Source organism: Hypanus sabinus, chromosome 12 (genome assembly GCF_030144855.1).
Source record: "Hypanus sabinus isolate sHypSab1 chromosome 12, sHypSab1.hap1, whole genome shotgun sequence".
NCBI classification, from domain to species: Eukaryota; Metazoa; Chordata; class Chondrichthyes; order Myliobatiformes; family Dasyatidae; genus Hypanus; species Hypanus sabinus.
The window spans coordinates 72,263,173-72,277,721 of NC_082717.1; the positions used below are offsets into that span (position 1 = coordinate 72,263,173).

The 14,549-nt window shown below is 40.9% G+C and overlaps 1 long non-coding RNA gene across 3 annotated transcripts in view; it reads left to right on the top strand.

Annotated features, from left to right (window-relative positions):
• Positions 1-3,709: 3,709 nt before the first annotated feature.
• The window catches only part of LOC132403007 (uncharacterized), a 52,065-nt gene continuing 41,225 nt past the window's right edge, over positions 3,710-14,549 (top strand). For all 3 annotated transcript variants that reach the window (XR_009515152.1, XR_009515151.1, XR_009515153.1), the window contains exons 1-2: positions 3,710-3,847; positions 10,276-10,405. This is a non-coding gene — a long non-coding RNA (uncharacterized LOC132403007). The remainder of the gene's footprint in view (positions 3,848-10,275; positions 10,406-14,549) is intronic.

Below are 14,549 nucleotides of genomic sequence, written 5' to 3' on the forward strand. Positions count from 1 at the left end.
TTAGTTCCGTTGATCTATCACAGAGTGAAAATGCCTGTGCGTGTATTTGTTTAACATGTACTTTTTGTTGCACTCCAAGAAGCACATGATACTTCACAAATCAACCAACTGATTTCAGTGGCATGGAAACCATGACGATTGGAGCTGATGGGTATGTTGCAGCCTTCATCCGCCCTCACAGCCATTGAGTTCCAGGTAACTTTGTCCGCCTGAGGTCTTGGTTGGATTGTTCTTTGTCAGGGACCACACCCTCGACCTTACCGCCATGGGTGACCCTACCAGGAGCATAGCTCCAAACAGCATTGCTCTCAGGATCTCAGGACCACACAAGCTTCTCCACCACGACAAGGTGACAACCCATGGAGGAGATATGATGTATATAGAAATGAGACAACATTTCTCCAAGCCAGGGTATAAAACACAGTGGTACATATAACACACAATAACTTATGCAGATAAGGATAAAATCTATAAATGAATCACACATAAATAACAAACTGAACTGCATTAATATTAAATATTGTAAGGTACAGAACAGCTGTTCTCAGACTCCTTTACAAGGATATCTGGTCCAAAGCTCGACTGCTCCCATATCAGATGGAGATGCTACTTGTCAAGCCACTCTCAATGGTGCTCCTGTAAAACACAGTTAAGATGGGTGGTGGAAGCCTTGCTTGCCTCACCCTTCCTAGGAAATGGAGGCACTGCCTTGCTTTCTTGATCAGGGAAGTGATATTAAGGGACTAGGTGAGGTAATCTGTGATGTGAACTCCCAGGAGCTTGGTGTACTTAACTCTGTCTACTGAGGAGCCATGTATTCGCAGAGGAGGATGGTTCATCTGCACCTTCCTGAAGTCCACAATGATTTCCATTGTCTTCCCCACATTCTGGCTTAGGTCGTTCTTCTCACACCAATCCACCAGCCGCTCCACTTCCTCTCTGTACTCCGCTTTGTCATCATTCTTGATAAGGCCAAGCACTGTTGAGTCATCTGCAAACTTGATAACGCGGTTTGAGCTGGATCCTGCAACACCGTCAGTCAGCAGTGGGAACAGCAGTGGGCTGAGCACACAGCCTTGGAGAGCACCAGTGCTCTGTGTAATGAGAATTTGCTGCCCGGACTTTACTATACAGAATCCACAGTCAGGGCAAGCGGGTGGGTTAAATGGGTTCTTGAACAGTCCGACCACTTCCTGTGCTGACCCTCGTGTGTTCCCATAAGAGTGTGGCAAGGTTCTGAGTGCCCTCCCAAAAGCTGCTCAGCCAGTTTGTGCAGTCTAGGCCTGGCAGCCCCATCAGCTGTTGAAAACGCTACAGTCTAGAAATCATAGTTCACTCTTTTTTGGCGTGATAAACTATTGTGTGCGGGTTCTAACATCTATTAGGTGACCTGCAGAAAGACTGAGACGTTGGCAATCAAAAGGTTAATAATTGGATGGTGTAGTTTTCATGCTAATTTGTGTGTGAAAGGTTTACTTGCACATTTCCAGACTGCAGCTCCTGCACCATGGCCACTACGAAACAGGGAAAGCTGGCCAGTTATGGAATGTGTCCCCAGGACAGTCATGGAAGACCTGCATGGTCTACCTTGGAATTGAAGGAAAATGGAGAGGGACACTATGTTCATCCGCACAGACCAGTTTCTCCATGGTCATTTGCACAGATTAAGTCATGTTTCATGAGTTGCTCCATGCCTCTATAAGTTTCACTGAGCTGGCGTGATGTTCAGTGAATTGTGTAAATTATGGGACTCCCATCAATGATTGTAGAAATACATTACTGAATAAAATGACACAGCATCTGTCTTGCTTCGGGGCTACCGGTAAGCAAAGCAATCTCAAGATTGTATGATTTACGCATTCTTTGATAATATATATGCTTTGAATCTTTGAACAGAACAGAAGCCTTTAAGTCACAATTCTTTGCAGATTATGGTTGCAATTGAACGTCCAATTGATACTAGGTGAAATAGGTGCTGGGTACCCAAGTACTTTAATTAGATATATGTTAGGCAAACATTAGAGGTGCTAAGACACATTTTAACCAAAAATACTTGGGTCATTTATCCATTGGCTGTCCTTTCAACCTCCTGTAGTGCTGTGGTAACACTAAAATAGCAACAAATACATCCAACAACACACACAAAATGCTGGTGGAACACAGCAAGCCAGGCAGCATCGACAGGGAGAAGCGCTGTCGACGTTTCGGGCTGAGACCCTGTAGGATTGAGTCAGTGATAGTCATGTCAGAGATTGAGGTGATCTTCAACAGCTTCTTACCGGTGGATGTTGACTATCTTACTGTCTTCAATAAGCTCTCCTTCATTCCTTGCTGTTCGTGAGGTGGGTCCTCAGGTGTTTTGGATGTAAATGGTTTTCACAATGCTGAAAAATCCAGTTATGTCATGATACTTGCTGAGCATCTTGTGCTCTTTCCAATAATCATGTGTTTTTAGAGCATAGGTATTTTTGTTGAACCTCAGCTCTCTGTAGACATGTTTGCATCCCCATGAGTTATGGTGATATATCCGCTTGTGTATTTCCTTCAGCTTTTTTTTTCAAACCCGTGTCAGTTCAGTGGTTGGGAAAATGATAGTGACTTCATAAGAGCTAATCATGGTGGATCTCAGGTCGGTACAGGTGCTGAGTACTCGGCAGCCCCTGTTGGGTTAGATTTGTCACGTTGTATGTAAAGTGTTGATCACATAGAGCATCCCCTGTGAGGTCCGAGTCCTTCAATGTTGATCTTCCTACAGGATTTTGTTATCATAGCAAGGCCATTTAGGGGCTGGATTGATAGAGATGGGGCTTTGGGTAAATTACTGCAGCTGTGAATCAGTAGCCTGGAGTGGCAGCTGCAGACTTGAATTCATGTTAATAATCTGGATTATTATTTTTTTAAAAGCCAGCAATTGGTGACCACAAAATTGCTGGATTGTAAAAAACCCGTTTTACTCATGAATGTCCTTCAGTAGCGGAAATCTTAACTGTTCGGAACTCTAGGTGACTCCGGACCCAACAATATGGTTGCAAGAACAGTTAGAAATGGCCAACAATTACTGGCCTTGCCGGCAATGCTCAGATCCTGAAATATAAATTTAAACAAATTACTGACAGAACAGAGCAGGCTGTGCACAGTCCACCAGTTGTTGGTTCCTGTCATTGATGTGAGTGATATGAATGATGAAATCCAACAGATGCAGGCTGCTGGTTCAGGGGTGTTGCTGTAAGTGTTTGACTTGACTCTGATGAAATGGGGTGGCGGTTATGACAAGATCTTGTTATAAGCATGACGTTAGAATGATTCCTCACATTAGATTTTCTTTCCCTGCAAACTGAACATGTTCAGTGCATTGCGAGCATTGAATCATCAAGAAGGCTCTGTCTCACATTAGAAATTTGATCAGGGACTGCACAAGTTTCGAATACCGATTCCTCTTTGATCTCACTGGTTGCTTTCTGGGTTGGGGAGAAGGCAATGCTCACTCTTCTCCAGACTGTGATGGATCAACCGTGTAATTTCAATGCATTCTGTATCAATCCCAAGTGCTTTTTCTTCTTTGTTCTGTCTGTTGTCATGACTGGGTATGGAAAACATTTATTAACCATTGCATATCGGGGTGTTTCCAAAAGAAAGTAAAATTTTAACAAATGTTTGAGTCATGCTCATGCAAAACCAGCTTTTGTTCAGTGTTGTTAAGGTTTTGTTAAGGTTGAATCATCAAATGAATGATTAATTGACCTGTGAGCAAAAGATATTGTCTACAGTTTACAAAACCTTCAAGTGTGAAAGTTTCTTGGTCAATTGGGATTAGTCCATGGTTGCTAAGAATTCAAGAGGAGTGTATGTAAGTCATTTTGAAATGATTGTGCATAATTTGTTGCATAACTGGCAAGGATTATATGCAAACTCATTGCCATTTTTACTGTAACCTAATAGAGAGAAAATTATGCTATGCTTTCAGCGCTAAATTTAATATTGCTTGGTGGTGAAATTTGATATGTTTCAGCATTTACTCTCTCCATTAGGGGTGCCTTTGACTTGTAATACACCAAGGGCACAGGCGATATTCTAAGCAGTTGTGCATATTCTGACAGACAGTGGGTCTCTTGGGTAGAGGCATTAAGTGTAGCAAATAGGACCAGTCATTCACAATAAGAAGTCTAAACAAATGCAATTATGTTGTCATGTGCTATATTCATTTTGTTATATGGTCTTCCTGTTAGCTGTCAAAATAATGTTTTTTCTATCAATAAACAAACACATTAAAAGAGAATATTTTACTATGCCATTGGTGTGATGCTGTTGAGATTTAGAAATTTAGTGGATCAAAATTAACAAAATTATATGACATCCACAATCTGGGAATTCAAAGTGGGCATAAATTTAAAAGGGGAGACAAGCCATTTCCAGGGAGACTAGAAAATTGGTCTTTACCCTTTGTGTGGTAGAAGAGCGGCACTCATTGCTACAAAAAGAAATAGATAATGGGCTGCGGTATGTGCAGCTGGTAGCTGTAGTAAACATATCAGAGTGTTGCAGATTTCTGTAAAATGTGCCGGAAATCAAATAGTGGAACTCAGATCTCCCACTCTTTTCCTGGATGCCAAATCAGAGTGCCGGTTCCTGACTTTACTGAGCTGAAGAACTGGCTGCACAACTTGGATGACCCTTCCAGTTTACACCAGCCAGTACGCTGTGTGGCTATATTCATTCACATGGAAATGTCAACCTTCATTAAAAAGATTAGAAGCTATGTGCTTTCATTTTACTTCCTTCTCTTAGATATTGAAAAAAAAATGTATGTAAGGCAAAAGTGTTTTTTAAATTCATTTTTATATTATTCTATTTTTAATGATCACTTCTAATTTTAAATGTACTTCAACCAGTTCTACATTCACGCAATAAATGGTAGGAGCATAAACAGTATTGTGGAATGGAGGGCCCTTGGTGTGAAAGTGTTTAAATATTTGTTTAGCCTTTTTTATCGTAAATGAAACACTCTATTTGATAGAGGTTTGCAAAATTATGAGGGGCATAGATAGGGCAAACAGTAGTAAGTCTCCCATATTGTATTTTAATATAATAATCAACTTTCTCATATTAACTGAAATGTCTTTCATTGATTCTATTATGGATTTACTAAGTATGCCTGCAAGAAAATTAACTCTAAGGTTGTACATGATGACATATATATATACTTTGGTGATAAATTTACTTTGAACTTTTGAACTTTTATATTAATGTTAAATTTGAAGAACCAAACTTGTTAATTTTTAGTTAAGGTTGGTGACCCCATTCACTTGATTGGATAGGCCACGTCTAACTGGGCTGAGGGCTAGACGCAAAGTGAATCTATGCACTCCTCAGTTCAGTTTGTAATGGGATGACACCTGACTAGATGGTTAGTCCCGGGGTAAACCTGAGGTCAGATGGTGCACACTATAACCCTGCTGTTTCCATTCTTTCTTCACACTGAGAGAATAAACAGCATGGAAGCATGTCATTCAGGCCAAGGAATCTATTTCGGCATTAATATTTCACATCAGGTTCATCCCAATTTGAAATTGACAAGGTGGAACGTTGAGGGCTCAGTGAACACCAACATTTTAATTATAAATTTCTTCCTTTACAAAAGGGTTCCATGTCATGGCCATAAGGATAATGGAAACATGAGAAGCTGAAAGAATAATTTTTAAAATGAAAACATTTTAAAATGGAAGTATTTAGGGCCTGGAAAGCACTATCATGGATAGCAGCAGAGGCAGATTCAATTGTAACATCCAGAAGAGGGCTGAATAAATATCCGAAAGGGAAGAAGGCGAGGAAGAGGGCAGAAGTGGATTAGTCTTATAACACTGGTGTTGATGGGCTGAATGGCCTTTTTTACATACTGTAATCATTCTCTGATTGTGGGAGAAGTTATATTTCTCCCCAACTAAAACAGTCATTCTTTTTTTTTTGCAGTAGGAAAGATAGAAATTTGCATTATGCTTCCCAAGGTTTGTAAAATTTAAATTTAAGTTGAATTATCTGGCATGTGTAAAGGATTTGTTTCAGTATTGCTGGTGGAAGGCCTCAGTCTGAAGTGAACTTTTTTGAGCCCAACACCAGAATAGGCAACAAGAGCAGCTTTCTGGATATCTCAGTGCCAGTTTTTCTTCAAAGTAACAGCTGTGGGATCTTAAACAAGAGAAAATCTGCAGTTGCGAGAAATCTGAGCAACACACACAAAATGCTGGTCTGTGCTTTTTTCCATAAATGCTGCCTGGCCTGTTAAGTTGCTCCAGCATTTTGTGTGTGTTGTAGCTGTGGGGTCTTTTACATTCACCTGAGGGTGAGGACAGGAAGTCAACCTTGAAGTCCTTTCTCAAAACGTGACCTCCATCAGCACATTACTCGTTCGATGCTGCAGCCTAGACCATGTGTATCCATAACTGGAAACAGATTTGGAACTATAGTCAACACTGACAGAGCATACTGTATTAGGCACAGAGCTGCAAGGATCCCTACAGCTGTGAGAAGAGTTATACCTTCATAGCTGTTAAACTAGCCAATTTGATCTATCACTTAAAGGGTGAAAGTCTGAATCCTTCATGCCGCTCCGAGCATCGGGTTGTGAAAATCATTAGCTAGCTCTATGAGGTCAATGTTAGGCATATCTTTTATAGAAATGTTCAAAATACCTTTAAAGTAGAACTCAATCCTTTTGTCCATTTCTCTTCCTGGCTTGTGTTAGATAGGGAAGTGGGGTGGATGATGGTGGCAAGAGTGGGAGATGGGCTGTTAGAGGTGAAGCAGCCAGGGTTTCCCTTATTGATCTTTATTCAGTGGCCACTGGTGAAGTGCGCAGATCGGCTCATAATCATTTGATGAACATGGGATCCGTTTGTAATCACCAAAGCTCCTATTCATTATGATCCTTCATTAAAACAATAGGTTGTTGGCATTTATTATTGCAAATAATAACTCATTAACTACATCACATCAACTGTCCTCTATAGCTCGTTAATGAACAGTAAATCAAGAAAACAGGGTAGAAATGTATCCTCTGCGGTGTGCTGTACCAGATGTAGTGACAGATGTGCATTGAATTTGAATTCTGAAAGTCCGCTCAATATAGGAACATTTGTACCCTGACAGTTTAGAACTATAGGCTTTATACTTAAACATTTTACTTCATAAATGCTTCCTGGAATAAATTAAAAGGTTAATCCCATCTGGATTTTTGATTAGACTTTTCTCTTGTTTTTTGCCCACAATGAGCTTTGATCTCTTTTAGCAGTGCTCCTAACTGATACGAACCTGAAGCTCAAAACTTTTATTACTTTGGCCATAAACCAGTAATCTCTTTCATGACAGGTCACTGACGTTTATGGGTTGGGCCCAAGGAACCTTTTGGGATGCACAGTAGATAAAAATTTCCTTTGTATCGATTAGTACTACATCTTGTGTTGATGACAAGGCTGGTCTGTAATGGGGGTAATGTGACCCATTTCCAAATAGTAATATTCATTAAGTTTATTTTAACTGAGCACATGGGTGATGGAGGCACTTCAAGCTGAAACATCTACGTTCTTACTCTTTCCAGATTTCCATTAACTGCAGTTTAGCAATTTACTCATGGGTGAGTTGGTGTGCTGATCTCAGGCTTGTTAACAAACCAACCTAAAATTACCTCTGCATCTACTTGGTCCAGTACCTGAAGCTCCAGCATGTTAGATTATGGGTTTATGGACATTCTGCCAGCCAAATTGCTGGAGTCCATCCTTGAAACAAGTCTTAAGGAATTTTTTCATTGCCATTAAAGGCCTCAGACTTGTTTATCAGCTCTTGGATGGCAGGGTTGAGGATAAGCAGCTTATGTGGAAACCTCAAATGATTATTTAAAAGCTGCAGGCAAAGAGAGGTTTGATTACTGAAAAATTGTATCAAACACAGCAACCCCAAAATACTGCTGATTGGCCTCTTCATACCGGATTAGATCTTTCCAATTTTCCCTCTCTTTCCTGCTTGGTTATTATTCTCCCTTTCTCCTTTCTGTGGGTTACCTACAAATTGCTCCACCACCCACTCCCCTTGGACGACACCTGGCAGCTCTGACAGCAGGCAAAAAGGAACCGGTGAGCTGCCTCTGGACAACTGATTGGCTTACTCAGCTACTGGGCACAATACCAGGCATGATGTGCCACCAAGTCACCAAATTCCAAACCCTACGTTTTCCAATAGCCTCAGCTGTCCCTATCTCTGTAACCTCCTCCAGCCTCAGAACCACTGGGACTACAGTTCTGGTTGGCTAATTGTCCTTAAAATTAATCACTGTTCTGTAGGTTTCAGGACTTTCAATCTAAGGTCCAGAATTTATTTTCATCTTTTCCCTAGGCCATTCAAGATAGTCCTTAAAATCTCTTTGGTCACTTGTTACTTGTCACCTCTCACTCAACGTCAGCAAGACCAAGGAACTGATTGTAGACTTAAGGAGAGGGAAACCAGAGGTTTATGAGCCAGTCCTCATTGGAGGAGCAGAGGTGGAAAGGATTAGTAACTTTAAATTCGTGGTTGTTACTATTTCAGAGGATCTGTCTTGGACACAGCACACAAGTGCAATTGCAAAGAAAGCGCGGCAGCACCTCTACTTCCTTAGGAATCTGCAGAGACCTGACATGACATCTAAAACTTTGACAAACTTCAATAGATATGTAGTGAAGATTGTATTAACTGGCTGCATCATGGCCTGGTATGGAAACGCCAATGCCTTTGAACGGAAAACCCTGCATAAGGTGATGGATTGGGTCCAGTACATCATGAGTAAAGCCTCCAAACCTTTGAGCACACCTACATGAAACACTGTCGTAGGAAAGCAACACCATCATCAGCGTTCCCTACCACCCAGGCCATGCCCTTTTCTTGCTGCTTCCATCAGATAGAAAATACAACAGACTCAGGACTCAAACCACCAGGCATAAGAATAGTAACTACCTCACAACTATCAGGCTCTTGATCAAAAGGAGATGATTACACTCACTAGTCCATCCATTGAGATGTTCCCACAACCAATGATCTCACTTTAAGGATTATTTATGTTGTTATCTCATGTTCCTGATATTTATTTTTATTTATTTACATTTGCATTTTACACAGATAGTTGTCTTATGCACTCTGGTTGATCTTTCATTGATCCTGTTATAGCTACTATTCTATAGATTTGTTGAGTCTGCCTCCAGGAAAATGAATATTGGGGTTGTATGTGGTGACATATATGTACTTTGATAATAACATTTACTTTGAATTTTGAATATGTATAAAACTTATTTCAATGCAATTTATATGTTTGCTGATGCTGGAAATCTGAGCAATACATACAAAATGCTGGAGGAACTCAGCAGGCCACTGATCTCCCTCCTGGCACTTATCCTTGCAAGCAGAACGTGCCACACTTGCCCCTACATCTCCTCCGTCGCCACCACTCAGGGCCCTAAACAGTCCTTCCAGGTGAGGCAACACTTCACCTGTGAGTCTGCTGGGGTCACTTACTGTGTCAGGTGCTCCTGTTGTGGCTTCCTGTATATCGGTGAGACCTGACGTAGATTGGGAGACCATTTCACTGAGCAGCTACACTCCTTCCGCCAGAACAAGCAAGATTTCCCAATGGCCACCCATTTTAATTCCACTTCCCATTCCCATTCCGATATGTCTATCCATGGCCTCTTTCACTGTCGTGATGAGGCCACAGTTAAGTTGGAGGAACACCACCTTATATTCCGTTTGGGTAGCCTCCAACCTGATGGCATTAATATTGATTTCTCAAACTTACGGTAATGCCCCCTTCACCATTTCCCATTCCCTTATCCCTCCCTCACCTTATCTACTTACCCACCCATCGCCTCTCTCTAGTGCTCCTCCCCCCTTTCCTTTCTTCCATGGCCTTCTGTGTCTTTCACCAACTTCCCAGCTCCTAACTTCATCCCTCCCCCTCCAGGTTTCACCTACCACCATGCGTATCTCTCTCCCCTTGCCCCACCTTTCAAATCTATTCCTCAGCTTTTTTTCTCTCCAGTCTTGCCGAAGAGTTTTGGCCCGAAACGTCTACTGTACTTTTTTCCATATATGCTGCCTGGCCGGCTGAGTTCCTCCAGCGTTTTGTATGTTGATATGTTTTGTTACATAAAAGCTGCCATATTAATACTCATTGCTGTTAAGCTCAGAGGCCTACAAATATTCGTCTTAGATTTGCCATTACTTTCCTTTCAGGTTTACTCTGTTGATATCTTCCAGGTGTCCTGAGGAACCGTTTGGCATCATGGAGAAAATGAAGAACATGTAATGAGTAATTCCGAGTGACTTCACAGAGTGAACTGAAATGTATCTGACACAATCAATGAAAGGAATGTGATATCCCTGCAGGGTAAGGAGTACTTTGCCTGAATATGACAAGCAGAGAAAAGCCTTTCACCACAAGCACGGAGCTGTGATATTTGCAGCAAATAGGGAGCAATAAATGAACTGGCTTTCCAAACACCATACTTTTTAGAAGGGAGAGTGACTTGTACAATACATTTCTTTTTGATTTAAAATACATGATGTAATCAGTGACTGTGTTTACCCGTGGTAAGTGTGTCCAATTTTTACGGTGACGTGTTTTGACAGGATTCCCAGAATATTGAAGTGGATGGTGCCACACTTTGAAAGTTTGTTTAATGACATGTAAGCTAAGTTGTTGTGAAAATATGCATTGAATTCAAATTTGGCAGACTTGTATTTCTTCTAACAACCAGGCAATCAACTTTGATGGATGACTTTGAACACAAAGAAAGCAAAGCAGTCAAGTTAAATCCTGATGCAGGGTTCCAATCAGAGTCTTTCTTTCTTTTTCAATCTTTTTATTGAATTTCATATATAAAAAAAACATAACATAATAATGAATAGGTTATAAGTGCAATAGACTTGAAATTAAATTAATAATAAGATAACAATATCCTATTAAAATATCAACAGAAAAAATAGTACATTAATCAATCAAGCCTATAATAATTATATATAAAAAAATAAGAATAATCATCAAAAGAAAAAAAAAATTTAAAAATACAAGAAAAAATATATATTGGGAAAAAAAAACACTAAACTAAACTAACATGGGCAATAATAACAGTTTATATATATATGATAGTGTCAAAAACTCCGGAACTCCATACCAGAACAAGAATAAACAGAGAGAAGGTCTGGAAGAAGCCAAATTAATTCATATAAAAATGTCGAATAAACAGTCCCCAAGTTTCTTCAAATTTAATTGATGAGTCAAAAATAGTGCTTCCAAGCTCAGATAAGAAATAGTTTGAGAGAACCACTGAAACGTGGTAGGAGGATTTACTTCTTTCCAATTTTGTAATATAGACCTTCTGGCCATTAATGTTACAAAAGCAATCATTCGTCTAATTGAAGGGGAAAACTGATTACCATCCTCATTTGGTATACCAAAAATTGCAGTAATAAAATGAGGTTGTAAATTGATATTCCAAATTGAGGAAATGGTAGCAAATATGTCCTTCCAATAGTTATATAAGGTGGGACATGACCAAAACATGTGGGTCAATGAAGCCACATCTGAATGACATCTGTCACATTGAGGGTTAATATGAGAATAGTATCGAGCAAGCTTATCTTTAGACATATGAGCTCTATGTACAATTTTAAATTGTATTAAAGCATGTTTAGCACATATAGAAGAAGAATTAACCATTTGTAAAATTTTTTCCCATTTTTCTGTTGATATATTATATTGAAGTTCTTTTTCACATTCTTGTTTAATTCTACCTGATATTTCTGGTTGTATCTTCATAATCATATTATAAATAAAAGCCACTAATCCCTTCTGACAAGGATTAAGTTACGAATATTATTCGCCCAATAGTAAAATCTAAAGTTAGGTAAAGCTAAACCACCATCTTTTTTAGATTTTTGTAATTGCCTTTTATCTTTCATTTAACCTGGGGGGTTCCAATCAGAGTCATCGATCATTTCTTTGCCTCCACAGATGTTGCTTGAACTGCTGGGTACTTCCAGCATTTTGCTTATTGATCCAGATTCCACTGTCTCTTTTAGTCAAATTAAAATGTAAATGGATGTTAGACCATTAGACATAGGAGCAGAATCAAGCCATTCAGCCCATCGAGTCTGCTCTGCTATCCCATCATGGCTCATTTATTATCCCTCTCAACCCCATTCTCCTGCCTTCCCTTCGTAACCTTTGACACCTTGACTCATCATGAAATTATCGTCCCCCGCTTTAAGTATACTCAATAACTTGGCTTCCACAACCGTCTGCGGCAATAAATTCCATAGAATCACTACCTTTCCTCTCATCTCTGTTCTAAATGGATGTCCCTCTATTCTGAGGCTGTGCCCTCTGGTCCTGGACCAACATCCCCCCCCCCCACCCCACAATTGTAAACATACTCTTTACATCCACTCACTCTAGGCCTCTCAATATTTGATAGGTTTCAAAGTGATTCCCTCTCATTCTTCTAACTTCCAGCGAGGACAGGTCTAGAACCATCAAATGCTGCTCATACATTAACCTTTTATTCCCAGAATCATTCTCATGAGCCTCCTCTGGACTCCCTTCAATGTCAGCACATCTTTTCTTAGATAAGGGGCTCAAACAGCTCACAATGTACCAAGTGTGCTCTGACCAATACCTTACACAGCCTCAGCATTACATCCTTGCTTGTATATTCAAGTCATGTCAATGAGTGAATGGATAGGAAAAGGTCTTTACTGAGACTAAAATAGTGGAACAGTTTTAGCTACTTGACTAATGTGAAGTTTCAAAGGTTTCAAAGCTACATTTAATGTCAGAGAAATGTATACAATATACATCCTGAAGTTCTTTTTCTTTGCAACCATCCAGAAAAACAGAGGAGAATAAACAACAGTTAAATGTTAGAATCCCAAAGTCCCCCCAACTGACCCCTCCCATGCATAAGCAGCAGCAAGCAATGACCCCTCCTCCACCACCAGTGAAATTGCATCAGCACACCCCACCGAGCACTCAAGTGTGCAGCAAACCATCAATAAAGACACAGACACAGTACCCCAAAGACTACTCCTTCAGCCAGTAATTCAACACACTACAGGCTCTCTCTCTCCCTAATAAGGGAAAAAGGGGTGTCCCTGTTTCACAGAGAGAGGGGAGACATAACAAACAACTCACTGATTTACAATGTTAAAAGTCTGTGGTGTCGCTTCTTCCGAGCTTTGTGCTCAAAGAACTTGGGTCTCTGGGCACACAGCCAGCTGGCTGCTTTCGATCTTCCATCTCCCACCACACACCAATTCCCTGCAGAGACCCTGGAACTCTGAAGGTGCGCTAGTCTTCATTTCTATTAGGGAGCAGGGGAGGTTTGTTATTTGCCAATTGATTCCAGGGTTTCTTATGTTGCAGAATGGCTGGACCCCCAGAGTACTTCATTGATCTGTAATGTGTTTTAGGATGTTTGAGGTGGTGAGAGATTGCTATAGAAATGGAAAACTTCCTTTGTCCCTTTTCATAATCTTCAAGGAGCTTCACAGAGCAACAGTTAAGTGTAACTTGACGTTGAACACATAAAGTTCTGTAGCAAGCATGTGTTAACAAACTTGTGAAAGAGCTAGGGTTCAAAGGGCATCTTAAAGGAGCAAAGTAGGGAGATTGACACCCATACTGCTGAAGGAATGTATACTATAAAATCAAGGAAATGCGTGAGGCCGGAGTTAAAATAAAGCTGAGAATTGTAAAATTGGAAGGACTGATGCAGTGAGAAGCTGGTGAGGTGAGTACAGGTTAACATGTAATTGCATATTTTGGATGCCAGTATGCAGATGGGAGGCGATTTTTGTACCTGAGGCAAAGCCCTGGTGAGTAGGTGGCACTCCATGGTGGATTGGATGGGCTCAATAAGATTAGGCCACAGATGGTATACTGAGTGGAAAAGTCAGTAAAACTTGCTTGCGCTCTTCAGTCTGCAGATCTACTGGGAGTAGGCATTTACCTATGAAGTATACAGAGACATGGGGTGTATGAGGTGTCCAGGGAGGAGAAGCACCTCTGGTGAAGGGGCTTGTCATGCCCTTTCTGGGGCAGCTCATTCACCTTTCATTCCCACTGGACAAAGATCTCACCTGTGCCTCCAATTAGCAGTTTGCATGTGACAGCAGCCATACCCCAGTGCACCGCTGTGAAAGGCATCCTAAACCAGGTGTGGATAGCTGGCGGTCTCATACCCCGGTGAGACAGGAACATGCCTGTTCTAGCATGCAAAGTCAACTCCGGCAGACTAGGTGGATGAGATCTGCAGTGAGATCCAACGGGTAGGAAGGGGGTACTGCAACGTTCTGTGGAGAGTGAAGGGCATGGCAAGGCGCAGATGGCATCGTGGCCATCCACTGCCACCGAGGAAGACCCCAGTTTGTGACGCTTGTTCGTACCACTGGAACTGGGCTTCTGAGACCAAGAGAGTGGAAATGGCCCAGTGCAATGGCTTTTCCACTTTAAAAACTCTCCCGCACAGGCT